Below are 27,812 nucleotides of genomic sequence, written 5' to 3' on the forward strand. Positions count from 1 at the left end.
TGGAGATGAGCTCAGCCCCAGCCACCTCCTAAGGTAGAGAGTTTGGAACTGGGTGGTCTCTAAGGTGCCTTCTGACCCAAACCATTCTGGGTTTCTGTGTTTGTATGAACATCTGTGTGTGCAGTCACCTCCTGCAGCTCCCCTCCAGAAAGCAGACACGTCATGGAGGACAAGTGTGGAGTTTTAGGGTGGAAATCCAACACACTCAGTAGAAGTACCTGTCTTGAATGCTTCTGGGATCCACCAAAAAGTGGGACAAGAGTCCTGTCACCTGTGAGATGAGAAAGGTGCAGGGGGTGATGAGGTTTGGTCCAAGCTCTGCCTCCCCTGATTGCAATCTCACAGTGCTTGGGATCGAGTGAACATTTTTTTTCAGGGAATGGTGAGCAGGGGCATAGGGTCACTGATGGCAATGGCAGGGCCATTTATTCCAATTTCTTTCTTTTGCATATGAGTTTTCCCAGGTGAGAGCACAATGTGCACAGCCAGTGGAAGGCAAGGGCAAGTTCAGCAGCCAGATGTAATTGCATTTTCCTCCACAATTGCCCCCGGGGCTGAGCCAAGGCCCTTCTGCGCCTATCTCTCCCCTCACAATGCATCATAGCGAATTGGTGTAAAATCCAGTTAAAAGGCCACTCGCGGGTCTCAGCTGCTGCAACACAAATTGTGGATGAATTTTTTCCCCTCCTGTATACGCCTGACGGGTTTTGTCATCCAGCCCCATATGGCTGGGTTGCGTTTCTTCTCTCAGCTTGGTCGTTGGTCTCTCATCACAGCCCTGCTCCCTGCGTGTGAGCCCTCACCAAGCAAGGCTGTGGAGCAGGCTTGGTGTTTTACAGCAGTGTCATTACAGGAGAATCTCTCTTCCTACACGTGTAAAAGAGAGCCCAGGATTGATGGAGCGTTGGAGTGGGTAATCACAAATCCAGCTGCTCCGAGGTAGCTGAGAACGGAGATGGTGCAAGATGGGGGGGGGGGGAAAGGGGAGTGGGGTCTGGGGGAGCTCCGCGGGGTACATTTATCACTCTCTTGGCAGAGAGGTGTAATTTATATGGACAGAGCATAAATCCCATTGGAGTTGTTGGAGACTCCATATGGGCAGCTGAGCGCTCGGGCCTGCTGTGGTGCTGGAAGCTGGGCCTGCAATGGTGCTACTGCCTACCAACCCACCATCCTTCCCCTTGCCTTTTTTTTTTTTTTTTTCCCCCCTGAGTGTTTCACTGCTAGGTACTGTTCATCTTCTTGTACAGTGGTGCTGGCTCTTTTGGGGTGGGTGTGTGGGACTGGAAAGGGCAGTCTTGCTCTGCCACCTTCAGACTTCTCTACTGGAGCTACAGCATCTACTGGAAAACCTGTTTTCTCCTCACATTGCAAAGGCTGAACTATTAACCTGGAGCAGGTTCTGCTCTTGTGACTACCAAAAGACTTCATGGTCTTTTCTTTACTCAGAGGGTGGTGAGGCCCTGGCCCAGGCTGCCCAGAGGAGCTGTGGCTGCCCCATCCCTGGGGGTGTCCAAAGCCAGGCTGGATGGGGCTGGGGGCAGCCTGGGCTGGTGGGAGGTGTCCCTGCCACGGCAGAGGTTGGGATTAGATGGGCTTTGAGGTCCCTGTCACACAGGTGGGGTTGCCCTGTCTGAGCCTAGCAGTTGTCACTGTGCTTGTGTCACAAACACATCCACCCACATGGGTCTCCACCCTGCCCTACCTCATGTAGCCCCACAGTCATCGGTCTCTTCCCTCTCTGTGTCTCACTGTCCTCATGCTGATGTTCGGTGGGCACAGCATTTGCTTTCAGGGATGTTTGGACTCTTCAGGATTAGGGGATGGCTGTTGTAAAGCATGGTACTGACTGCCCAGAGGTAGGTTTACTGGGGGGTAAGGGTGTTGTCACACTGGTTCATTCAGTTATGTGCTGTATCTCCAATAATATAGCCTGCAAGTCCTCCCTATATTAATTTTCATCCTAGCTTCTGATGGGAAGGTTTGTCTACTTTTCCATAACCCTGAAGTAAAAAGCAAACCACTTTTCCTTTCAGTCATCTATTTTGGAACCTGAAATATTACATTTTCCATTATTTTTCCCCATCACTGCACGATCACTCTTCTCTGGAATTAGGCCATTCCTTTTGCACCCCAGTTTCCACTTCCAATTTCCAACTGCAGAATTGCTATTTGGCGAGAGTCTACAGACACGTATGTGGAGGGGCCCTAAGAACTTGGAATGAGCCTTGGAAATTAAATAATAAATGAAGACACTCCTCCCCTCCCCACACACACTACGTGTTGCTTCAGCAAATGTCGAATAAATCACAGAGCTGTGCGGTAATAAATCTTTCATGAGATTAGGGCCATCTGAACTTCAGCGATTGTGTGGGGAATGTATAAATTTCACATGCAGATATAGTGTAAAAAAAATCTTTAGATTAGTTATTAACTTTGGAAACACTTGATGAGTTTTGATTCATTAAGTGTTTCACAGTCTTGTTAATTTAATAAGTACCGATGAGGCTGTAATGTAAGACAACAATCAGTAATTTGGAGGGGGGAAATAATAAAGTAGTCATTACGCAGCAGAATGTTTAATCAAAGAATGTGGAAACTTACAGTTTCACATTAATTTGAAAAGGTTGGAGATTTAAAATTAATATTAGCTCTGACACAGGGAGGCTTTCTCTACAAGCAGATAGGGCTTACATAATTGCTCAGAACAGAATTAAAATGCCTGTAATTTTAATGGCTTTACCTTCTTTAACTGGATCCCCAGGCTCCATAGGTAGAATAGAAATAGAGCTAAAGCAGTTGTGGTCCTTCAAATCCCCGAGTAAAACTCACCTGTGGAGAGGAGACTACCTGTAGCATCATGGTGACAAATCACAACGCAATTAGGCTCCTGTTGAGGAGAGCACTTAAGCACCTGCTTAAATGTAAGCAGGTACTGAAGTACCGCACTGAACGGGAATATACGTAGGGAGGAGGTTAAGTACTTTATTGAATTTTGGACTTCCAAACATATTGACAATTCACAGCTTCAGCAGGATTAAATGGGATGTTCAGGGGAAACTTGGGTATTAATTCTGAGTGCTCCTCATCCTTGTCCCATTTCTGGTTCTACCAAGCCTTACTTTTTTAGAGTTACCTTGTGTCTCCTGCAGCATCATTTCTCTTCATTGGCTGTCTCTTGCCTTGTGGCTGGTCTATACCTTATTTTGGGTTAAACCTGTCAGTTTTAAGCCAGAGAAACAAAGAAAGAAAACAAAGTTTCTGCAGAACTCTTCCTGTTGATCCCCTGGTAATTCTGGGACTCGTTCCCAAATGTCAATGGAATAAGAGACATCTGTAGAGACCTCAGATATGAGCGTTGTGATGGCTGATGTTGGGCAATGTTCTTTGCTTGGGAGAAGATTAAAAAAATCTCACTCTGGAAGAGATCTGAAGACTAACCACAGGTATTGGAAACCTGCCTACAGATCTGCTTGCAAACGGTGTATTTGCTCAGCGTATAGCAAATATGCCCCAATACCCAACAGAAATTGTCAAATATTTGGCGTTGTTCCACAACCAGGTGTAAGAAAGGCCATATGCAGATAGAGCTGTCAAGTAGTTGAGAAGAGTGAATCCACCAGTCTTCACAGTTTTGTTCTTCACTGATCTCAGTCCACTAATATGGTAGTGTGAAGATGGTATCGCAGAAGCCATCATGACACCTTCATTGAGCAAATGTGTGTTTACACGAATTGTGGTGGCGTTTCTGAAGCCGTAGGGATGTGTGGAAGTCATGTTTTGCTTTGACAGCATAGGGTTTGCTTATCTCAGCTGAAGTTCTTGGATACCTCTTCTAGAATCATACTCAGAACCTAACAATATACAGAGAAAACACCAATCATTCATCATTCATTAAACCATCATGCATTATTCTCTGAGCTTGGAGCTATGTAAGAAATTTGGGAGTTCTGGCAGTGATAAACAAACTGATATTGACTTTGATATTCTTCTGGTGTCCTGTGCTTGAATGAAAAGAGCTGTTAGGAAACTGAGACTTAGCAAGTGAGATTCAACTCACCTATGTCCTCCATGGGGAAATCTCCATCTGACTTGTCAGCTGAGATCCAACTGAGTCATTCTTACACCATGATCCATCTCATGGGATATCTATACCAGGAAAGCCAGCTGTGATCCAGCTTGGAGACCACCATTAGCAAACTCAAAAAGTGACCTAATTAGATGAATTTCAGGCCTTCACAAGCATTCTCTTTGCTGCCATGCATGTCCCTTTGGACTCCTGAGTACGGAAAGGAGCTAGCTCTGATAAAACCGGAGCAGAAACCCTGCCCAGTTTCCAACGCTCTTTCATTGTGCTTCCAGTATGCAAATATTCACCTTGAGTTTCTGTGTGAAAACACTTTGTCCTCTGTAGAAACTAACATTTTTCACTCTCCCTGGGAAGCAGCGAAGAAAATCTTCATTGTATTCTGGAAATAGAAAATCCTGGTTGAAACTAAGTTGGTCTGTTTGAAAAAGCCTGTTAGTTGGTTTGGAAGAATACATAGTATATATGTATTTACGTTTGTGGAACAAAAACAACCAAGAGAACAATTAATGGGAACTCGATCTTCATTGTGCTAGATGCAAATGTTTGATGCTCGTGCCGACTTTAATCACATTTCTGTTTTCTCCTCCACTGGACATGTATGTGGATGACTGTGACCAGCAAAATGCATGCTGTGGCCTCTTGAAGTGGACACTATTAATATCTTCATTGGCTTAGTATGAGCCATTTGTACATGTTCCTTGCTCTGTCAGGAGGTTCAGAGCCATTTTCCTGCATCTTGGATGCACACTTCATCTTCCAGGCTATTGGGTTAAGGGCCAGTGTCTGTCCCATCTTTAAACCTTATCTGCTCATTTTTCCCTCCTTTAGAGAAATAAAATTATATATATATATATATATTTACAGATCACTTAAACCATCTTTGTTCTCTGTTTTAATATTATTTTGGTAAGGAGAGGAGAAAAATTTAGTTAGTTTTTTTTTGTTGTTGTTGTTGTTTGATCCCAATCGATGGCTGTATTTATTGAGGACTGGCAGACATAGCAAAGGAAGAATTGCTTGCTGTTAGCTTTTCTTCTAACTTCTACTCCTGAAGAGTTGTAACCTTTTCCCATCTTTTGCCGTTATATCCTGCGCCCACTGCACACTTTTGCTCCGTGTTTTTCATCCAGTTTTCATTGGTTGCACCCTTGGATTTACAGGCCAGACTTTTTTAAAAGATTCACATTCTTTCGACTGAAGTCCTCACTACAACTTTTTAATGGTTACATTTATTATGTACTTTCATGGCACCAGGAGCTGAATAATGATAAGGAAGCAAAGGTGCCTAATATTTATAAGGCTATTGCAAGCTGCCATGTATCCTCATGTGGCTATTTGCACAGCAAAGAGGCTTATTTGGGGGTGAATATTCTATTAAGTAGTTTCCAAATATATCTGTGTGGATGGATGGGTCATTTGTGAATTGTACTAATTTTCCTGCAAAGGAGAAAAGCAGATTTTCCAAAATGAACCAAGGGTCTGATTTTTACAATGCTCTTTCACCAAAGGAGGTACAGGGATGGAAGGAGAGGGCTGGAAGCATGTGGCTGTATGAAAGACCTGCAGGGAAGTCTTGCACCTTGTCTGGCAGAAGGATGCTCCAACCTCAGAGTGCTGAGGGAGTTGTGTGGCACACCAAGTACCAGGCATAGCCAAGAGCTACAAACAGCCAGGAGCTTCCAAACCCAACATCTCCCTACCACCTTCCCAGGAGTGGATGCCTGGGCCCTTTTCATCCCAGCCTTATGCAGCCTGTGTGCAGGAGCAGGGATGTATTTAGATCACCCACAATGTGCCAGCTCAGCTCTTCGATCCCCAGGGAAGCAGCCACGAGCTGGTAGGGCCATGGACCAGGGGCTTTTTCGAGCACTGTGCTCAGCCAAGCCATGCAGTAACTGGATGCTGCGATGACTCGTAGCGTAGCAGCCATGCTACTGATCAGGATAGCTGTTCCTGAGAATATTTGCAAAGCAGACGCTGGCCCGGAATTAACTCCATCTGTTTCAGAAGCAGAGAGTGTGCCGTGTGTGTTGTATAATGCCAGGGATTTCACACCGAGCTGAGCAGTCCCAGCTCACTTTCCAACAAACTCTGCCTTCCTTAAGTCATTGCAGGACAGCTGTCTGAGCGAGAGCAGTCTGGTTTATGCTGGACACACAGAACTGGCCAGGCTGGCAGGGCTTTCTTGATCACACCCTGCAGGAATTTCTCAAATCCTTCAGCAGCCCCAAGCCACGTTCCTCACACCAACTGTGATAACTTCGAGGGGACAGTAAGCAATCTCAACTGCAGCTCTTTGGCACTGCCAGACCTTGTCTCTACAGCCAGCAGAGAAAAGTAGGGACTGCCTTCAAACCACCTATTATATATGTTTCAAAGACATTTTTCATGATTATTTCTCTCTGTTCGCTGCACAAGGAGCCAACATCTGGCATTTTGGGGCAATGGGATGACTGAATGGGTTATCAGTGTCACTGACTTGGATGTTACGCATCCAGCTGTGGCTCAGGCAACACAGTTCCTCCACCAGCTCCCAAGGTGGTACGGAGATGCCATAAGACATAAAATGGACTTATGAGATGCTGTTCATAAAATGGACTTACATCATGGACCACAAGATGCCATAAGGCCATAAAACGATCTTATTTCAGTGAATGAAGCATCATCCATGGCATACCTGGTGATACTGATGACTTAGTCTTCCTGGCTGCACTGTCACCATTTACTAAACAAGGTTCTTGTAACAATCCTCAGTTCTAAGTCATTTTTTTTCCCCACCTTCATCTATTTTTCCCCCCCTCTCCTGAGAATCTCTCTGCAACCCAGAGATGTACAGTGACAGAACTTGCAGAAGAGACCCCTGCTATTCCCTAATAGGTTTTAAATGTTCCAGACATCATCCACTAACACGCTTTGGCATTTTCCTGTGGGTTACCACAGCCCTCCAAGGTAAGACTTGCAAGTGATGACACTGCAGAGGCACTAGAGTGCTCTGCAGTGCTGTGGGTCATCTTGCAGAGCACTGGTGATCTGTGGACCTCAGGTTCAGAGCTGCATCTCTATTCTATCCCAAAGGTCATCATCCACAAACACTACAAGCAAGTAGCAGGTGAGTCAGGGTGTCTGCATGTGAGCTACATTGTGATTTTTGCTCATCCTTGTACCAGTATGTCCCCTGGAGCCACAGCCTTTGGCTAAAATCACCACCACGATGATCTGCAGGAGAGGTTTGGTAGGCTTCTGTAACACAGAAGGCTGCAGTGGTGGTAGCTGGTGGCATTAGCAGAAGAAAAGAGACATAGAGACATCAGCAGAAGAAAAGAGATGTGTCAGATATGTCCTGGCCAGATCTTGTCAGAATTAGGGAGAAGCAATGAAACTACTCAGCTGACACAACCCAGCAATGTGCTAAAATGCAATGCAGCATGTAGTTACAGTTAATAATTAAACAAAGCAGAAAAAATAATCTGTGTGCCACAGGCAAATGTGTGGGAAATTCTCTGTGTCTTCAAGTGTCAGCTAATTTATTTAGGGAAAATGATCTAAATAGAAGCATTACCCTCTAGTAGATTTAATAATCAGCTAATATGTCTGGGAAAGACAGACGTGCATTCAGAATTGGAAACCTCAGGGTATTCAAGTCTAACCCAAACTGTGCCTGATTTTTTTTCAATTTAGAGTTTATCTAATACAAGACTGTGGTTTGCTCTATTCTGTTAATATCTTACGCACAAAGAAACTGAGATATAGAGGAGCAATAAGTGTGCTGGAGCTGGGTGATGGGCATCATTCAGGTGGGAGCTGGATCTACACAGCCTGAATTCCCATGGGGGTCCAGGACACCACAGCCTGCACTAAAAAACCACCCGTTTCTGTCAGTGCATTGATCCTTCGGTCATTCTAGGAACTGAATGCATTCAGGAGGTGAGAGATGAGATGGAAGTGCAGCACCCTGCCTTCCCAGGGTAGGTAACCCCCAGCTGCTCTGATCACATTCACATCTGGATCTTTTGTTGAAAGGGGATCCATACCTTTATCTTTTGTTGGTTTTTTTCTTGTTCATATTCATAACTTCTTCTTCTACCCATTTCTCCCCATCTCCTCTCCTCCTCCTGACACATTGCTCATAGCATGTTTTGGAAGGAGTGAGGCAGCGAGTGAAGGCTCAGTGAGCTTCGTGCATGCAGAGCTTTCCAGACTGCTGTTTTTGCTGTCCGTGTCCTGGAGATTAGATGCAAGATGGATCTTCTTTTGTCTGACCTGTTTGGGAAACTTAATGTGCAGCCACATAAATTATTCTCCCTCCAGGCAGGGAAATGTCGCTCTGTGTCTCTGCTGGTGACACAGGCATATTTACAGGGTTCTTCTTTCCAGACAGCATTTTGAGGGGACTCTCTGCTATCAAGTACCCCTGCATCCTCCCAAGCTGGAGAATTCATGAGATCCTAAGTGCTTTGCACACACATGCATGACACTATCTGTAGTGTGCATAGTGAATTTTATTTTTACAAAATCCATGTGATATGGAAAGCACGCCTCAATGCAGATTGCAAATAGAGGATGAGTGCATGACACAGAGCACGTGCTCATCAAATACACAGTGTATTCTCTCTGCGAAGCATGCAGCACGCAGAATTTTGTGTAACACAGCAAATGCAGTGCAAGCATAGCGTGTTGATAGAGCTGTGCCTCACCAGGACAGCGTGCACCTCGTTTCTGCATCTCGTGCTCCTCGTGTGAATGTGTGCATAATGGCCTGCAGCTGCACACCAACATCCTGCCTTCAAGCACAAAGTGACTGAAGGGAAATGCTGCTTGTCATGAATGTGACACTTGTTTGTATACACATAAACGTACCATGTGCCTCATTACGTGATGGGAGAGACACATCGCACGTGTACATCAAACGCACATAATGCGTGTCTCACGCACTCGTACAGCGTGTACATTTAGAAAGCTATATCCATAACATATTTTTACAGCAGGCGCACGAACAGATGCCCGGTACATATGGATATATATCACAAGCACAACACACATACAGAATGGGCACATGATGCTGGGCATAAGGAAGGCTCTGGCTCTTTTCCCCTCTCTGCAGAGGAAGAGCCTTCTCGGCGTGAGCTTGGTTCTCTTTTATTAGTTTTCTGGGAAAGGCCACGCGTTACAGATGTCAGCTTATGTTGCATGGCATGTTCCTTGCCTTTACTTAAATAACGGCCCCTAAAAAAATCATTTATCTTGGAGGTGTTTTTACGCAGAACCGGAGATTGTAAGCCTGAAGTGGAACACATGAAAATAAATCACAGGGCAAATGGTGAGTCATGCATTAAAATATGCTGGAAGTTGGGTTTTCATTTTAATAGTCTGGGACAACATGCACGTGCCAGTGCTTCCAGTATGGCCGGAGATGCCTGACTTGTCCAAAGAATCATGCTGCTTTGTTTGTCTCTTCCTATGCCCAATCCTTTCCTTTAAGGCCAAGAGCACTGTCTGCCTCTGTTAGTGCCCAATGTCCATTTGAAATTTGTCTAATCAAATACCGTGTATAACTGGTGGCTAATTTGGTCTGCCAGCTCTTTCTTTCCATAAGAAAGCCAGCAGCCCTGGCTAAGCACTGCTGTGAGTCTTCCGTCAAGAAAAAGTGCAGTAAGAGATGTTCAAGTCCATCTTGGGTGCCACACCAAAACCTAGACAACCCCAGACGCTTATATTAGTTCATTCCAGGGTGCATTTTTATACTGATTTGTTTATATCTGCCCAGCATTTTATGAGGATGTTGTTATATCTGTTTAATCATGGCGTGTACATCTGTATAGTTGCTATTGAATGATCCAGAGAACTAGTTCAGCTAATAAAAAGAGCTTAAAACTAAAAGCCAACAAACAATGTTCTGGCTTAATTGTGCTAGTTAATTCAAATTGATATAACTCTTGAATGTAGACAAATCCAAAGTATTGAAACTTAGCTTCTTCTGCAGACACAATAGGTGGGCCCATCTGTATTGTTACATGAACATGATGACACTAAACTCAAACAAAGGACTTATATCACTAAAGTTTTGTTCCATTTTGTGTAAACACCAGTGATGGAGATCACATTTTTACCATCTTGTTCCAAGAGGACCAACCATTGAAAATCGAGATTTGAATTTTAACACCCGCAGGAACAAAGTTTTCCTATATTTTTGATGGTTTCTTATATTTTCACTGAGCAGAATGAATAAATAGAAAATTGCGGAAGAGAAAACAGAAAAAACTGCAGAAAATTTTGTCCTAGGACGGGGATTGAGAGCACTTTTGCAATCAGCAGTTGCAAAAGCAGTCCTTCATGCTTTATATCTTGTCACCAACACCTTGAGTATATCAGCATTTTGGAGTTTGCTGTAGCGCGTGCCTCGGGGAATAACGGCAAGGATACGACTGAAATGGGGATCTATATATAACTCATCTGAAGGAACGCACAGGCTGTAACTTGTCAGGTATTTTCTCTAATGAAGGTTGATCTCGGGGAAGTCAGCACCGGAGAGATCTGCAGACCAGATGCTCCAGCACACAGTCCAGGGCTGGGAGATTTAACTCTGTAGTTGACCCCGTGGCAGCTCCACGTGCCCCATTGGGGCACAGGCACGTTGGATGAAGTTCTTTGCAGCTTCTCCCTGCTGGGGACCTGCAGTTGTCCCAGCCCAGGACTTTGCTGCACTTGGCTAATGACTTGCTGATGTAGGTCTTGCCACTTCTCCACGTCAGAGCTCCACTCCAGCTTTGTGGCCAGTGGAGGTTCAGGTCAAATCAATTGTGCTGGAGATTGGCTCCCATGGGCAGGATCAGATTTGTTTCTCCTAGAGGTCAGTAAGGAATAGCCTTTTGTGGAGGGAGGTCTGTTTAATAATCAGTGTGCTCTGGAAATCAGCAATGGGTAGAAGACAGTTAAAAACTCTTTCTCTCATGGGAGAAGGAAGTTCCCATTTTTACTTAGCACAAGAAAAAAATACAAAGGACCCTACTGTCAATGAAACTGAGCCTGATTTCCCTTTGTGCTGAGTGACCTTGGTGGAAATATAGAAAACCAAGTCAATAGTTAGGTCAATCATTGCAAGAACGCAAGAATTTGCATCCTTGGACCTCACTGACCTCACTTCCGTGTTGACCTTGGGCTTGGTCCTTGGGCTTTGCTATTACTGTCTTGAACTGTTTACTCTCATCTCACGCTCATCTTTCTTCTTCTTTCATTTCTGCCTTCAGTGTCCCTTCTTCCCTTCTTTATAGTGCCACTGTTCTGCTCTGGTACCTAAAGATTACCGGTATATCCCACATACAGCTCAGCATTGGCAATCCAGACAGCTTAGTCCTCGGGGGTCCTGGAGTGGTATCAACTACACAGGAATGGGTCCAGGAGAAGCTGTTTTCCAGGCCTCTTGTCTAAGTACCATGTTGTAAGGGCCCATTCCTTGTCCCTCCAGCTGGTGTAGCTTTGAGCAATACCTTTCATTTGTGCACTCATTTCTCTAAGTTAAGCTTTTTCTTGCTGGCAGATTAATTCCTTCTGATTTTTTTGTGGCTTTATCTATTTATTTTTTTATTTTTATTTTTTTCCAAGCAGATGAGGCATTTTCTGGCTGAATACTGGAGCGCTTGTTGATTGGTGTTTAATATAATTGCCCTTATAACTTAGGCACTTTCCCATTACAGTATAAGCAAACCAGAAAGACAAAGAAAATCAATGATGAGTATCTGATAGGCAGCTAACAGAGAATTAATCATGTAATAGGTCGACTAATGCTTATGACTCTTGGAGTTCTTGCTGAGTTTGCCTCTGTCTGTGTTGAGACAGACCAACTCATGTCACCAGTGAGATCCTTACCTGGCACGAAACTGTCCAATAAGGCAGGATCAGGATTGAGTACTATATGGTGCCTCCATTTCAGTCATCTCAGGAGCTGTTCTTTGTTCCCCTCTCTGTCTTGCAGACTTTGTTATTTAACCAGCAAATTTGAATCAGGTGGATGGTGGGTTAAGGTTTAGGTATCAAAATGAATGCATCCATATCAATTAATTAAAAGAAGATTGAGGATTTTCATTGGCAAGCATTTCTCCTTCACTTAACTGAATTTGAACTGAAATCCTTGCCAGCTTATTTGTGCAAACTTGTAGGAATATCTGGGCAGCACTTGTCCTTTCTGGAAAATATTTCTTCCTATTTGCTATGCTCTTCCAGAAGTCCTCCAAAGTTTTTTGGGGAAATATGAGCAAAGTCCAGGTGAGAGTGCTAAATAGGTAAAGCTATACCAGGCAGCTGGGGTCCAGGAGTTTCACTCACTGTTCTCTGCCTCTGATCCAACTGTCAGCACCTCGTACATGGAAATTACGATTATTTAACATCCGGAGACAACTGGGAGAGTGCTCAGGAGGATGTTCATGTACAAAACATACAGGCTCCTGTGTTATGTTGTCTGCCTACGGTCTCCATTCTCCATCTGCTGCACTGCCTCCCATTATGCAAATGAAGGAAGCTTGCTTAAGGTTTCTTTCTTAATTTAATAAATTTAATTTAATAAATCTGAACATAATACATTTCTACTGAATGAAAGGGTAGCTTATCACATAAAATAGCATCAGCTGTCAGACAACTCCGCTTGTTCTCTAGCATCTCAGACTGCTTGAGGGTTTGTTTTTAAGAAGGCAGGCATTGCTTTGCCAAATCAGATCTGTAGCCCAGCTATGCCTGTGTCTTCCTCCTGATCATGGCCAGAAACAAGAATTAACTGACCTGTCACTAAAATGGAGTCAGGATGAGGACCAGATGGCTGTAGTGCTGTGCAAGTGAGAGGAAGTTACATGCAGTATCACACTGTATGTGGTTTTCTGGTTGGGACAGCAGTGTCACATCTTGTTGATCTCCCCTGTCTGTCTCTAAACATCAGATTTCCTTCTGCAGAATTAATTTCCTGGTGCATCCCATCAAATTCTGAATGTGCGATATACCAGAGGAAGGTATTTGAAAGGGCCTTCTTTTCGGACATGAGTTGAGATAACTTGGCTTGGTGATTCCTATTTCCTGAGGATGTTCACAGTATCTGATGAGATTTCAATACTGCAAGGTGAGAGTGCGCTAATCACCTTGTTTGATCTTCTGCAAAACAAGCAGAAATTAAACCAGGGAGTTCCCTGAACTCTTCTTTGAAACAGATCAAAGGGATGGGAGACAGTACGATCTTTTTAAAGACAGCAATGTGTCTTCATGAGGGGACACATTAAGCTGTCCATTCTGGGCTAGAAAAGACATATCTGGGCAATGAAGTTCAATACAGTTCTTGCACTGATGGCATCTCTTAGTGTATGATTTAAACACGGAATCCAAAGGCATCCTGCAGAGGATGGTCAGCACCTAAGAGGAGACCATGATGTCCTGCTTCAAGGAACCTTGAAGGAGTTTTAAGATTTCTGCAGAGAGGACTTCACTGATACTGCTGTATATCCTGGATGTTCAGCTGTGCGTAGTAAAATATAGTCCCCATACTTATATAAGTATAAAGGACTGAAAACTATAAAATATACCAAAAGTTTCCCTAGGAAATAAGGAGGATATGTCCTTCAAGTGAAGCAGGAAATCAAAATGGATACTAAATTACTGAAGCTTTGGTAAAAGCCAAGAGGAAAGAAACAATTAATTGGACTCTCATTATTTGGACTTGGTTCCTGCAAGGATGACTATTCTGAACTGCCTGCAGCACTGGTGATGAGAACCTCATTCAGAAAGAGGGAAGAGCTGACTGAGTCAAACATTTTGTCCCATTTTTTCTTTTTTTTCTTTTTTTTTTCTTTTTTCCTTTTCTTTTTTCCCTTCCCTTCCCTTCCCTTCCCTTCCCTTCCCTTCCCTCCCTTCCCTTCCCTTCCCTTCCCTTCCCTTCCCTTTCCTTTCCTTCCCTTCCCTTCCCTTCCCTTCCCTTCCCTTCCCTTCCCTTCCCTTCCCTTCCCTTCCCTTCCCTTCCCTTCCCTTCCCTTCCCTTCCCTTCCCTTCCCTTCCCTTCCCTTCCCTTCCCTTCCCTCCCCTCCCCTCCCCTCCCCTCCCCTCCCCTCCCCTCCCCTCCCCTCCCCTCCCCTCCCCTCCCCTCCCCTCCTTCCCCTTCCCCTTCCCCTTCCCCTTCTTCCCCTTCCCCTTCCCCTTCCCCTTCCCCTTCCCAATCCCCTTCCCCTTCTTCCCCTTCCCCTTCCCCTTCCCCTTCTTCCCCTTCCCCATCCCCTTCCCCTTCTTCCCCTTCCCCATCCCCTTCTTCCCCTTCCCCTTCCCTTCCCTTCCCTTCCCTTCCCTTCCCTTCCCTTCCCTTCCCTTCCCTTCCCTTCCCTTCCCTTCCCTTCCCTTCCCTTCCCTTCCCTTCCCTTCCCTTCCCTTCCCTTCCCTTCCCTTCCCTTCCCTTCCCTTCCCTTCCCTTCCCTTCCCTTCCCTTCCCTTCCCTTCCCTTCCCTTCCCTTCCCTTCCCTTCCCTTCCCTCCCCTTCCCCTCCCTTCCCCTCCCTTCCCTCCCCTCCCTCCCCTCGCCCTTCCCTTCCCTCCCCTCCCCTCCCCTTCCCTCTCTTCTCTTCTCTTCTCTTCTCTTCTCTTCTCTTCTCTTCTCTGCTCTTCTCTTCTCTTCTCTTCTCTTCTCTTCTCTTCTCTTCTCTTCTCTTCTCTTCTCTTCTCTTCTCTTCTCTTCCTTCTCTCTTTCTTCCTTTTTCTTCCTTCTCTTCTCTTCTCTTCTCTTCTCTTCTTTCTCTTCTCTTCTCTTCTCTTCTCTCTCTTCTCTTCTCTTCTCTTCTCTTCTCTTCTCTTCTCTTCTCTTCTCTTCTCTTCTCTTCTCTCCTCTCTTCTTTTCTTTTTTCTCTTCTCTTCTCTTCTCTTCTCTTCTCTTCTCTTCTCTTCTCTTCTCTTCTCTTCTCTTCTCTTCTCTTCTCTTCTCTTCTCTTCTCTTCTTTCTTTCTCATTTTTCCTTTTCCTTTCCTTTTCCTTTCCATCATTGTCATTAAAAAACAACCAACAACCCTGCCCTCCTAATGAATCATGAGGTCAAATGCTCAGCCGGCTAAAAATTGCGTGCAATAAAGCACGTGTGCTGAGAAGGATGTCACTTGGTGATGAGTTACATGTGCATGAAACCAGCACATATATGCCAAAGGAGACTGTGCCCACAGTTGGAATGAGACACCAACAAAAGCATGTTTTTTTTTGGTCACAGACACAATTACACTTTTTTACCTCATTCAAACTTTTCCATGAGTATATTCCTCTTTCTATTAATACCAATATTGTATTTGTACATGAAAATTAACCACCATTGTTTGAGGAAGACAATAAGACCAGTTTTCTGTGAATTTTTAGTCTTTTTCTGTGTTCTTGTTTTTTTTCCAGTGAGAAAGAAGTACTCTGTGTGAATATTTTTTTCCTGTCTACCAAAAGAAACAAAGTATTTTCCTTGAAAAAAAAAAAAACAACTTTTTTTTTCTAGTGTATGTATTTAAATAAAAACCTCCCCTCTCTGTGGAAAAACTTATTTTCCACTAAAAAATATGCAAAAAGTGTCACCATTTGTCCCTGGCACTTACAGATGAGTGTTATTGTTTCATCCTGCTGGAGCAAAAGGCTTGTCTCTGAGAGCCAAGAGTAAATGTCAACTGCTTTTGCCAGCAGATGTGGTTATGGTAAGATGCATGAAACACAGAGCTTTCTTACACCCCAAGGACTTGCCTTAAGTCCATACTCTGAAGACGTTCAGGATTGAACCTGGTGCTTAGGGACATGGTTTAGTGGGTGACATTGGTAGTAGGGTGATGGTTGGACCAGATGGTCTTGGAGGGCTTTTCCAGCCTTAATGATTCTAGGATTCTCTGATTCTATGACAGCACCTTTGTACGCAGCCATGACCTTGTGCCTACCAGAAAAGAAAACCCTCTGTGAAACTGGTGTGTATAACTGTGTGCCATTTAGCACCAAGTGTGGACACCAGACATATTTGTACCTAACACCACTCATGCTGGATGCACTATGTTGCTAATGCAGGTGCAAACCCACTCTATCCATGTAAGTGGTTCTGCACGTTTTATTAGTGCAATGATAGTTAGAGGTAACTTCCTTGCCCATATCTGAAAGATAATTTTATTTCCCCCATCTTGCTCGTTGGAGGTGAGAGATGGGGTTTCAAAGTATCCAAAGGAACTGACTTCTCATCATACCTGTCCACCCAGGTGAGTGCCTGCTCTTCCTTTCCACAAACACAGACCAAAAGACCTTCTTGCTGCTCTGAAAATATGTATATATATGTATATATATATATATATTCTACCTGCTGTCCCATTGCCAGGTATTAGGGATATCAGAGAGACAAAAGAGAAAATTGCTCTTACTTCTGAGTGTGTGGGAGGAGTGTTTGAGAGTTCAAGTTTCTGGTCCAAGGTCGTTTCAACAATCTAGCAAGATATTTACCTACTTCCTGCAGATGCTTACAAAATATTTTTCAAAGCAAGCCTGGGAAGGACATGCCCAGCTTATATCAGCTCTTGGAAGGGCATTGAGCACCCAAATCCCCTCTGCTCCTCTGGGAACCAGACCATGGCAGTAGTCACCTTGGTCTGGCTCTGCAGGCTGGACAATCTCCAGTAGGGTCTTATCGACACAGGATGGGGTCTTCCCTATCCTCCTGGGTCCTGACTCACTCAGGGAGTGTATGCAGAGGTTCCTGCTCCAAAGGGAGGCATGGGTGGTCGAGCACCTTGAGCAGAGAACTAAATTGGCTTGCTGAGGACACAGTAAAATTGATGTAAGTTCTGGAAACTGCATCTATCAGGGGATCAGGTGCATGCTGTATATGCAGAATAAATAGGGGAAGACAGCATGAGTAGATGGACTGTGAGTGGGAAGTTATCACCTCTAATAACGCCTGAGGATTTAGCACTAGAAGAAACTGCCAGAGCTCCAGCAAGGAGCTGTTATCACCTCCAGCAGGAAGGGCTGTCTCGTCCCCTGCTGACCCCGTGTCTCTGGCAGTGTCTCCTTGTATTCATCTGGGTGCTCAGAGTGTGTCAGAGAGGGAGAAAAAAAGTATCTTTGCAAGAAATATCTCCGTTGACTGCCAAGGAAGCTCTTTTTCTTCACTGGCAATGGACAGCTCTTTGTTTCCTCTGAGTCTGATTTTGGCTGGCTCCCTCAGGTTTGGGATGCAGCCCCTGGGTCCAGGATAGAGGAATTTTCTGGGCTGTATCCTTTTCCCAAAGTCACCAGCTTTCATGTCTCTCTTTTGGGGACTTCTCCATATATTTCTACTGGATCTCCCCCCTGGTGGGTAGTCAGAGGAGTGTTACCACTAACTTGCAAAGGCTGCAAGTTCCAAGTCATTTACAGCCTGCCTGACATATGGTTAACTGGAGAGGGATGGGAGCAAGGGAGAATAACTTTGACGTGCAAGACTGTGAGTCTGTTCCTAGGTGCTTTTGGATAACTCTGAAGACAAGCTTGTAGGTGTCTCTCATACCCAGCCTTGTACAACTTGGTCTAGGTTTGCGAGGGGAGACAGAAAGTCCCTACCTCTGATCACCATGAGCTCTTGGCAGTTATGCATTGTAACAAGAGACAAAACATGGTCTTTTATTTGAATTAGGCTTTCCCCAGGAGAGGACAATCTACAGAAGTATCTAGGGTTTGGCTCAGCAATGATGTGTGGGTAGATTCTCAAAAGGCTCAGCTCTGAGTCTCGTGTAGTGTAGATCAGTGCCCAGGGGGTGCATCCGGGGCTCAAGTGAACATTGTATAATTCTTGTTCCTGTCTCAAATTATGTGACCATGTTTGTTTCTTCATTTATTTTGTGGGTTGGATTTTTGATTGTTTAAGGTTTTTCTTCCTTCTGATGTCGGTGGTAGATGCATCTGTGTCCCTTTGTGGATTTCATGCCACCACCATCTGGTTACAGCCGCTTCCCCATCTGACTTTGGACCTGTCTGGAGCCCATGCTGGAGTTTGTAGGAAGCCCTTTGGCCCAAGGGCAGAAAAAAGAAACTGGGCACCATGCTGCTACTGTGACGCTTCCCAGGCCCAAAACAATGATCACACATCCATGAGTGCATCTAGCCATAATGGTGATGAATAATCATATATTTAGGTAGGGTTGGTGCAATAGGAAGAGTGATGCTTTGGGTTGCCTCCTTTCAGTCCAGTTGCGAAGGATTAATTAGCTTACCAGGAAGAAATTTGATCAATCATTTATCCTGATGAAGGGGACACCGTGAAAGATTTTCCAGCCGCCCTCCTCCCTAGTATCTTAGAATATAAAAAATGAGATCTCTTGTCAAGAGGTCACTGGGAAATCAAGTTTCAAACAACACTATTTGTTTAAAACTGACTCTAGTTCCATTCATCTCCCTTTCATGCCATCAATAATACAAAAGATAATGACGTTGATGAATATTGCCCATTGAATGCAGGGAGGGGCCCAAAGGGAAAATGAGTCATTATCTCTCCCTGCCTCCACCTCCAGGTGGAACCTGCTGTATGTGTCTCTGAGAGGTCCCCAGTGATTTATTGATATGGCAATCTGATTTTGGTAATTAAAATTGATTTTCAGCTTAAGCTTTGTAAATACACTGATCCATAACAAACTTGGGTCAGGTTTTGGGGGATGGGAAGAGGGAATAGTCGAGCAGGGATGTCAAGATGAGCAGGGATGCTGAGATGGGATGGACGGATGGTGGTGGATGGCAAGCTGGAGTGGGACATGTAGGGCATCCAGCAAAAGCCTTGAGCGATGTCTGTGAATGTGCTGATCCCCAACCCAACCAAGAAAGCCAAGAACCCAACCAAGAAAAGCAGCTGGAGCTGGGAGAAGATGTTACTTGCTATCGAGAAGTGATACAGGAAAAGAACAGAAGAAGGAACTGGCTTTTGGGAAATGCTCTGGGGACTGTGGTATGAATCCGGCCACACAGGTCTCCTCCTTAGTCTGCTTTTGATGTAAATCCATGTAATTTAATCTGCTGGCTGAAGACACGGGCTGAAAGGAAAGCATCTGCCCGCATCTGCCAACACCCCATGTGTCCACTGCTCAGTGCTCCCATCCCCTAAAAAACCTCACTCCTTTCCCTGTGGCAGCAGAAATTAGGTGTTGTGGTACCAATCCTGGCTGTGCTCACCATACATGTGTGTAAAGTCCTGCACTTTGAACAAGATCCCTGGCAGCATGAGCCAGAGGGTAAAGCCCAGCACTGTTGGATCTGGGCGCTGTATGGCCCTGATTTGGGTAGGATCACTCTTTTTTCCTGCTTGTGCCTTGGTTTCCTAGCTTATTTAGTGGAAGTGATGTTTGGTTTTCCTTCTGCAAGCAGCCTGGAGGGTGGCAGATGACAGCCTGTGCAGTCAAACTGCCTTTGGATTCCCCCTTGTGTGGAGGAGGAACAATCTTCCTGGGCTCTTCTCGTCCTCGGGGCTGATAAGCTGAGCTCTTCTGAAATCCAAGCAGAAGAGACGTCCAAGCGTGGTCCCCTCCATCTCCTTCTTCCCCAGGCCAAGCACTGAAATAGCTCACTTCTGAGGCTGAGAACGTACATGGCAAGCCAGCCCACGCACTGGCTGTTTTCTGCTTCTGAGCCACTTTTCTAAGCCAGCCCGCATTTATAGCACAACTTTTCTTCCATTAGCTGATAATCTCACTGTACAACCTCACCAATTGCTTTTGGGAAATCTAAGTGCATAACATCTATTACATTTCCCTTGCCTACCTTGGCAGTAATGCTGCAGCTTCAAAGAACTCCAACAAGTTAGTTAAGCAAAAGACCTCCTACTTGTAAATCCATGCTGGCTGTCTCCTCTAATCCAATTATGCTTTACAAGGTGCTCCCTCACTAAATCCTGAAAAATTGTTTCTGATATTTTTACCCACAATTTATGTTAAGCTACTTGGTTTATAATTGCTTGTCTAATCACATGCTCCTATTTTTGAATAATGGCGTTAGGTTTGACATTTTTTGCAGAGCTCCCGTGTCACCTGAGAACTGCTAAAATATTATTACATGAGACTTCACTCAGTTGTGTGCTTGCTGCTTCCAAAGCTGGTGGAGTTCATTTAGCTGCAGTGAGTCTGCATGGGTGCTGTGGATGGATTTTATTGCCATCAATGCCCACTTGTCAGCTGAACCCTCTTTCTGGTTGAGGAGGGAGTAATGCAGAAGGAGTAGTACTTGTAGTACTGCTTGTAGTATGAGTGCAAGCACAGATAGAGGTAGGACTTAAGGTTTGGGGAGCCTTGAACAAAAGATTTGGGGTTTTGGGCTTGTGGTTGGTAAGGAGATGTAAGGGACAAAGACAAAAGTAGATATTTCACATCCCAGACCAGGGTCTTGAGACCAAAGTCTGGGATTTTTTTCAAGTTCATCAGGTGCAAGGCGTGGGCTAGGAAGATGAGTGCACATTTCGAGGATTCTGGCAGGTAAGAGGCAATATCAGAGGTGGGAGCAGGGTAGGCGGAGGTTTATTTGCTTGCCCTTTTTCTGTTTTCAAAGACAGCAGCAATTTCAGATGCAAATGACTCCATCTCTGACGGTGGGATCAGCTGAGAATATTTTCACACAGTACTGGCAGGGAGTTCTGTTGAGATGTCACATTGTCACATAACCAAGATTTAGTGAATAATCCGTAATGTACAATCTAGCAACACGATGATTTTGAGCCAGATGAAGAAAAGTGGCATCCTCTCGCTTGCAGCCAGGCAACAAAAGGGATGGAATTTAAGCAGGGAGCAACATATGCTTTTGAACCTTAAATAGACTGGTCTTTCAAAACGAAGAGGAAGAGTGGTGATTCCTCATTCTGGAAGCCTTCCTAGACAAATATCACATTTGCAATCTTTAGCCTTTCCTTAAAGTTTAACTGAAAAAATGAAAAGGAAGAAAAGAGCAGAAAAGCTTCTCTATCTCTGTAGCCAATACCTCCTCTGTAGGCCTAGGCTTTAAACCTCTACAAAATATTAAACACCTACCCCAAATCAGTCTTTGTGTTTGAGTAACGAGTTCAGGATAGCTGGAACCATCATTGTGAGGTTGTTGGTTTTTTTTTTTCTTTTTTTTTTTTTTTTGTGTGTGTGTGTGTTTTGTTTTGTTATGTGTTCTTTGAGGCGGGTTTCCTAGATACACGCAGTGTAAAATATGAGTTATGGCCTCCTGAAAATGAGGTTCATAATGGAAAGCAAGTGACCCTTAACACAGAAACACGTCTGCGGTGCTACAGGGGAAAATACAAGCACTGGTAACACGCCTGCCTTAGCTGGGTCCCCAGGCACACATCTTCCAAAGATAAATTTCTCCATGCCACTGCTTCCCCCTGCCACAAAACAGAGGAAGTTTCCATTGAGACAGGCCCATCTCTGGTAGAGGTGTCTTGTCCTGCCTTCATTTTCCCATTAAGGTGATTACAAAATTGCCTGGCAAATTAAGACGTTTCTCTAAAACTTCTCCTAATCTGTCTTTAATGCTGACCTTGTTGTATTTGCTCTCCTCATCTCCCAAACCTCGTTATATCATCCTTCAGATTTACATCTCCAGCAGGGGATGCTGACGTTGGTCTGTTCCCTTCTTCAATGGCATGGAGACAGGCAGTGAAGCTTCCCTTGACCTTGACCAAGACCTTCCTTCCCTTGACCAAGACGTCTCCAGCCCAGAAACTTTTTTTCTAACAAGACTGAGTCATGAACACACAGCAAAGAACTTCAAAACAGAAAGAATAACGATACACTCTCCATTTCCCACAATCAGTGGCGCCGGACTTCAGGAGGCAAGGATGGACTTCTTGCCCTGCATATAAGCTATCCACCGCTGCAGTCTTCATTTCCTTGGCAGTCTGTTTATTTTCTTGACCAGCTTTCTATACGGAAATCATTTTATTCTCTTCTTGATGTTGCCTATAAACACGGAAGCCCCCAAGGGACCTGGGGAGTGGTGCACACAGACATTTCCTTTACCCTCTCCAGGTTGTCGGTGGATAAAACCGGAGCTATTAGGCTGCACAGCAAGTTTGATAAACTCACCTCTTTTATGTGACCTGCTCTCCTATCCCTCCCAGCTTCTTCCCGCGGATGAGCTATTAAACCCTGCCCCTGAAACAGCCAGGCATTTTTAACGGACAGGAGTAGGTCACTTGTCCCAGTGGCAGCTGCGCCTTATTAGCTCGGTGTTTTCTGTTGCACTCTGTCCCTGGAAGAAGAAATTATCCTCAGATCAGAGCAATGCCAGCGTGGACCTTCAGAAATGGGACTGCTTTGCAGCGTGGCTGTGGTTAGCATTTCCCTCAGCTCAAGATGTGGGAGCTCAAGATCCCACAGATGAGGTGAGCTCGAGGTTGCTTGCAGCACAAGCCTGGCCATGAAGACTCAAGTTTCCTCGCTGGACAAAGAAGTAAAGGATTTCAGTGGGCTGGGGAAAGCAAAATAGAAAAGGTAAAAATGAAAAACAATTCATTAAGGGTGGAAATGCACTCTGGTCTTCCTTCCCCAGTTAATTGTCTGTAGGTTTTGTCCTGACCTTATCAACAGCTGGCACCTAGAGGAATTAAAGGATGCTCGGGGAATTCAGCTTTATTTAGCAGGCCTGGGACTGCTCTTACTACCAGTAGATGTTGTTTTAATTTGCCTCCCTTTGCTGGATAGTTTGAAGAACATCTCTCAATCTCATCTTTTCATCTGCTTGCCTTATGAATTCACGAAGGGAGAGAATTAATTGTGCTCATTCCCATTTTTGACACTGAGAAGGTGAAGCTATCTTGGCTTCTGTAACAGAGGCAATGCTTTCCCAAAGAGGTGCAGAATAGCTGTTGCTGCACATAGATCTCTAACGCTTCTCCTAATCTTCTGTTTATTAATGGTTGTGAAAAATATATGTTTATCCAAGTGATGATCTGTTGTGTAAGGCTCTTCTGTCTCAGACCCTTTATCCTTTAATGCTTTGGGTCTGAGATCCTGCTAACATCCTACCCCTGCACCTCTCCTGGTTAAACCACCACCACGGGTATTTTGAGCGTAACATCTGATCCTTTAGTTCCTTTCTGGAGAAAGGTTTCTTTGGAAAAAAATATTTATATTTATATTTATATTTATATTTATATTTATATTTATATTTATATTTATATTATATTTATATTTATTTTGTTCCCTTCAACACCAGCTCAACATTTCTAAGTTCAGGAGTACAACCTGCAAATTACTTGAAGTTTTTGACTCCCTCTTTGGTGCACAGAGCCTAATAACAGCTCCTTGTGAAGTGTCAGCTCTCTATGAATTGAATTCAGTGAACGAGCCTCTCCTGATACAAGCTTCTCCTGTTGGTCCTTCCCCAGCCAGCCCCAACCACGACCAGTTCTGCATCTCAGTCCTTGCAGTGGGCACTGGCAGGGACTCTGCAGGCTCTGGGCAGGAGATGGGTTCCCCAGGGTAAAGAATAAGGTGGTCATTTATTTTACTCCTCAAGCTTTTGTTCTAAACATAGCGTCCATTAACATATGCAAGAAAAGGCAGAAAAAAATAATAATTTCAGAACCTAAAGTTTTATCCTGACTTTAAATTAAAACAAAACAAAACAAAAACATACTAACCTAGAAGTCTGGAATAAATTTTAACTTAACAAAGATTTTAACTGCAGTTCTTCAGATTATAAACAGGTCTCTGGGAATTAAAGAATATGGAGATACCTAACACAATTATGTACCTGACTTTTGTAGGGTGATTGTGCCTTTTCTGAAACATCTGGCTCACTCAACAACAGAAATAGGAGACAGAAAGGGATATATATATTAGGTTTTATCAAGACTGTCAATTTCTAATTAATTATTTTATACAAATTAAACATCTAAGTCATGCTTTAATCTCGGTTATTTTGCCAAAGTGGTTTCTTAGTTAGCCTTTATTCCTAAAAATCACCCCTGGGCATTTACTGCCTAACTGTATGGTGGTGGGGTAGCTGGTGGCCTTTAGCTCTGCTTTTTCCTGTGTCTAGCTCATCATTCAATGCATAAACCTTCTGATAAATGGTGATGTCAACAAAAAGGTTAATATTTTTTAAAAGCTAGATAGATCTCCATTATCTGCCATTTTGTGGCAGTCAAGCAGTCGTATTAGGAGTTTGCCAGTTTCTAGGTTGACTAATTGGTCTCCACGCTATCCTTTTCAAGAAGAGCCATGCATCAAATTCTGCTTGACAAATTGTACAAATACTAAAAAGAATCACAAACAAACTCAAGGAAACAGAGAAGGTAATGCTGAAGTATGACTTAATTCTCTGACAAAATGGAATTTTATTGAGATCTGACTGGTAAATTATACCTACTGCTATTCATAGGAAAATTAATTCTTCATATTCTTTTATGACAAGGTTAAGATTTGTGCAGAAAACAGACATGGTTTAGGGGGAGGATGTTGAGTCAATTTAATTTTTATTCTAAATAAAACAGTTTTGGTGAATTTTAATGGGATACTCTGATTTCAAATTTAGGAATTTATTAGAAGTCAAATAGTGAGAATCATCAGTGATAGTCTCACTGGTACTACAGCAAATTTAAATACAGAAAGCCTTTCCCTAATTGCATATATGAGAGTGTTTATGATTCTTGTTAGATGAGGAATTACTAAAATTGGCATTGCAAAATTTGCAATAACACAAAGAAATGCAAGAGGAAAAAAAATAAAAAGAAAGGAAAGGAAGCAACGTTAAAAATGTCCAGGGGATCATGAATTCTTTGAATTTTATTATCCTTCAGATCTTTCAGTGTAGTAGCTGGAAGAACAGGTGAGACCCCCTCCTTTGCTGCTCTTTTCATTAACGCACACCACGTGGGCAGTGCCAGATGTGACTCAGTTTTGGTTGTACAAACTTAATCGGTGGCAGGTGACCATCAATGAAATTCTGCAAGATCCATCCTCTCTTCAACACTGTGTTGCTGTATTCCTTTTTGCACTCCCCTTGGTTTATAAATATCACTGATAGGAATTCAATTAGTTAATTTCAGCTTGGTAAATCCCACTTGCACCACTAATTAATTAATCCTCATCTTTCCCAGCGTTGCCAGTATCACAAATGCTCTAGATCTGCAATGCACCACAAAACAGCAGAAAATCCAGACTCGTGCACAATCACTCGATGGTGTTAGAATGGCCATTTTGCTGTGAATTATCCTAAAAACCTGTGTTGTCAAGAGTTTGCAAAAGCTCGAATATAAAAGCTCAAGAAAAAATAACTTATGTGGGAAAGGGGACCCTGACACAGCAAACTAATTGCTGGAACATTCATGCATCAGCAGAAAACAAACCACATTTACAGTGATTATAAACTTCATCTCCGCTGTCTGTGGGGCTAATCTGGAAGTGGCAATTCTTCCTTGTCTGGCAGATACGGCAATTACAGTAGCAGTCCCATTATAGGACTGGTCGTTGGGTCAGGCAACTTATCTTCTGAAATCTAAATCCTGATGGAGAAAATGTAGTTTAAAGCTGAGCGAGATGAAACCCATCTGCAATAGTAATAATAATAATAATAATACTACAAAAAAAAGTTTACATTTCACATCAGGTCTGTGTGCCTAGCTAAGCTCTTTTCAGCACAGGCTGACAATTATCGTTGAAACTATTTGGCAACTACTTATAAATTCATAGAATTGAAAGCCAAAAGAGACCAGTGTGACTGCCTAATGTCATCTGCATAACTCAGGTCACAGAATCCCTCGGGGAGATGTCTGTTCTGAGCCCCAGCTCAGCAGTGCTGCCTATCTTTTAGGAAAACAAACCGGCTGAGCTAAATGTTCCCAGGGATTCAGCACATGCCTTTCTAAACATCACCATTAGCGCCAGGCAATCCCCCCAGTCCCAGAGCTTCACAGCATCCTTGTGAGATGCAGATAGGCTCTAACCTTCATTATGCAAGTGGAAAAAAAATCATGCTCCTGATTCATCACACCTCCCGTACAGTCACACAAGGCTTCCTTAACAAATGATGGAGGAAAATGGTCCTGGATGACGTTTCTGTCCCTTCCAGAGGCACTCTGGCTAGGTGTAGTGGATACTGGAGATTGATGTGGGTCCCTGGGCAGGGAAGGACCTGAACTGTGCTCCTGCCTGGCTGGGCTGCCCTCCTTCACAAACTGTTTCTGCCTCCAGAGGTATAAATGAGGTCTCCAAACAGGGAGAGATTTTGGAGATTCTGATTCAGCAGCAAGGGCTGTGGTAAGGAATAAAAAGAGTACAAAACATCTCTTTTCCTTCACCCCTCTCAGGACAGGTACCTATAAAATCTTTGTGTCCTGTGGACAAGGTAAGTAACAAGGGCATGAGCTCTTGAATGTTCTAAAACCCGAGCCAAAAAAGGTGGCTATTACTGACAAAGTTAGAGGAGGAGACATAAAGCACTCCTCCGGCAAAATCCCAGGGAACTGGAAGGAAAATCTCCTCCTCACCTATTATTTTGGTGAGATTTGAAGCTGATCCTCAGCCGTCCTCTGGTTTTATTACACGTCCCTAATTTCCTGCTCTCCATAAATGCTGAGAAAACCACTCTCCTGATCGTGCAGGTGAAGGTTTTTCTCAATGCCTGCTGTTTTGGGGCAGGGATGGCTGTTTTTTGAAAGAAGCAGAGGTGATGCTGCTCCTCCAGGACGTACATTGCTGCTGCCATGGGCAGGCAGGTAACAGATGGATGGACAGCTATCACAGCTGGGCAAAAGGCTGAGAAAAGCTGTAGTTAGAGTTTTACATTTTTTATGGTGTGAAATGGAATCTGAGAAACAAAAATAATATATATTTCTTTTTCCCCCACAGCCTCTTTCTGTACAATATAAATCTGCCAGTGCTTGCACATGCTGTCAGCTGGGATGTTGTGCATCCTTATGCATCAGGTGGTTAACTCTTTTGTAAAATATTTAGGGTATTTAGAGATATTTAAAAAGAGTAGGTAGGTTGATTTAATAAAAGTAGTGTCACTTCTCATGTCCATAAAGGTCTGCGTTGGACCTTGGGGCAGTTGGATCCAGGTCTCAGCTGCATCCCAGAGTAAAAATAAATAAAATGCGGCTTCAGAGGCTGCCTGGATGGAGGTGCTGGAGCTACCCTGAGAGCAGCGGGAGCTTTGCTGTCCCAGCTGCACGGCACGGCTTGTGTTTCAGAGGAGCAACCCGCGGGGCTGACCCTGCTCCTTGCTCCTGTTTCTTTCCCCTTGCATTGTGTGCCGGTCTGGGCCTCCCTTCTTCTCTATGGACGGGGACAAAAGGGTTGTTTTGAGATTTATTTTCTTTTTTCCTTTCCGTGGAGTGGCGTGCACGGTGAAATGCACCCGAGCAAGTTCCCTGGTTCAAATCAGATTGTGTGCTTTTGTAAGGGATGTCTGCAAGAGGGGCAGGTGTAACAGGAGACCTGGAGCCCACAGGGCTTTGATCTTGAGTGCAGAAGGCTCCTTTAAGATGCTTCAAAGTGTTAATTCCGCTCCTTTTCAAGATGCCAGCTCGGAAACCACCTGGATGGAGCTGGCAGAGGCTTTGCGGGTCCCTTGGGGCTCCCTGGTTTATGCCTGGGCCAGCTGGCAGCCTTCACCCTGCAGTCATCCAACTCCATCACCCCGCAGACCCCGTCCTTGCCCCCCCTGGACAGCGGCTTTTGCGAGTTCAGAGCCTGGCAGCTGGGAGCTGCAATGAGATCTCGCTGCTTCCTACAGTACCAAAGCGGTACCAGGGGGTATTG

At 44.2% G+C, this 27,812-nt stretch overlaps 1 protein-coding gene and 1 long non-coding RNA gene across 2 annotated transcripts in view; both read left to right on the forward strand.

The window, feature by feature from the left end:
• The window catches only part of PLXNA4 (plexin A4), a 423,963-nt gene that overhangs the window by 233,860 nt on the left and 162,291 nt on the right, over positions 1–27,812 (forward strand).
• LOC121064543 lies at positions 1,691–26,974 on the forward strand. Its single transcript, XR_005816543.1, has 3 exons — positions 1,691–1,859; positions 26,651–26,764; positions 26,898–26,974. It is a non-coding gene; the product is annotated as an uncharacterized LOC121064543 (long non-coding RNA).

The sequence above is a fragment of the Cygnus olor genome, chromosome 1 (assembly GCF_009769625.2).
Source record: "Cygnus olor isolate bCygOlo1 chromosome 1, bCygOlo1.pri.v2, whole genome shotgun sequence".
NCBI lineage: Eukaryota > Metazoa > Chordata > Aves > Anseriformes > Anatidae > Cygnus > Cygnus olor.